The sequence below is a fragment of the Aplysia californica genome, unplaced genomic scaffold, assembly GCF_000002075.1.
Source record: "Aplysia californica isolate F4 #8 unplaced genomic scaffold, AplCal3.0 scaffold01207, whole genome shotgun sequence".
NCBI lineage: Eukaryota > Metazoa > Mollusca > Gastropoda > Aplysiida > Aplysiidae > Aplysia > Aplysia californica.
The window spans coordinates 36,872-38,676 of NW_004798477.1; positions in this window are offsets into that span (position 1 = coordinate 36,872).

A 1,805-nucleotide genomic window follows, 5' to 3' on the forward strand; every position below is an offset into this window, starting at 1 on the left:
ATAGATACATATTCCATAGAGATACGTGTCTCATACAAGAACCATAGATACATATTCCATAGAGAGATGTGTCTCATACAAGAACCGTAGATACATATTCCATAGAGATATGTGTCTCATACAAGAACCATAGATACATATTCCATAGAGATATATGTCTCATACAAGAACCGTAGATACATATTCCATAGAGATATGTGTCTCATACAAGAACCATAGATACATATTCCATAGAGATATGTGTCTCATACAAGAACAGTAGATACATATTCCATAGAGAGATGTGTCTCATACAAGAACCATAGATACATATTCCATAGAGATATGTGTCTCATACAAGAACAGTAGATACATATTCCATAGAGAGATGTGTCTCATACAAGAACCATAGATACATATTCCATAGAGAGATGTGTCTCATACAAGAACCGTAGATACATATTCCATAGAGATACGTGTCTCATACAAGAACAGTAGATACATATTCCATAGAGATATGTGTCTCATACAAGAACCGTAGATACATATTATATAGAGATATATGTCTCATACAAGAAAAGTAGATACATATTCCATAGAGATATATGTCTCATACAAGAACCGCAGATACATATTCCATAGAGATATATGTCTCATACAAGAACCGTAGATACGTGGTCAACAGTAGAACAGTGGGTTACTCTAAATGTTAATACAGCTGGCATTGGTAGTCTAGACGTTAGCTGCTGGATTCGTAAACGGGAACTTGTGGGTCAGGGGTTCGAGCCTGAGTTCGGTGTGACCTTGGGTCTGTGTGACCTTGGGGAAGGTACTTTAGGCAACCAGGCTTGGCCCTATGGAAGTTTGGGTTGAGGTTCTGAGGTCCTGCATCTTTACTACATCTAACCTGACTGTGAAGAAAGGGGTAGCGAACCTCTGTACTTTTTAACTACAAATACTGATTGTTGTGCGGCCATTGTTCACTCGATATCTGTGGTGTAGCGGTTAGCCACTTTGCTGTCGCACGCACGAGACCTGAATTCGATTCCCGAATGGGAACCCAGTAGGGATATTTTTTGTTTTTCGAGTATCTTGATCTTTCTGCTGGGATTTCGTAACTCTCTCAGTCCGGGTTTGCCCTGACAGGCAGGGTGGGAAGCCCGCCTCCTGTGTTATCTAAAACTAGCTGGATACCCGTTCGATGAACGGACTCAAAAGAATCGATCGTCAAGTCATTGTGGAAACAGTGCGCACTGCTTGTGAACGGAAGCCTCACTTGTTTACAATGGCGTCTTAGAAGACAGACGTTCCCAAGATTAAATCTAAACGAAACTAATGAAAAACTGAAAATTGAACTACAGTGACGTCAGACTCCTCAATAGAACTGTGCACCCTTTAAATAATTCTGAACCACCGTTAGTTTGTTTTTCAAATGTGAAAGTTTTAGGCGACCAAAGTGACGAACTTCCACAGAATCTAGAATAGATGAGTCGGTGGGGACGTAAATACGCCTATATTTTATTGTTACATTGTTCTCCCAGGTGACCTGTCCCTGCTGGAGGAAGCTTTGGCCAAGGTCAACTCGCCGTGAGTGACCGTCCTTGACCTGAGCCACTGGGGGAAGTTCCGGCCACGGCCTCGGCAATTGTTGGGTGTGTCTGACGTCATCTCTATGTACTGTATCATATTGTCGTTATGTCTATCGTTGTACCTATAGATCTGACGTCATCTCTATGTACTGTATCATATTGTCGTTATGTCTATCGTTGTACCTATAGGTCTGACGTCATCTCTATGTACTGTATCATATTGTCGTTATGTCTATC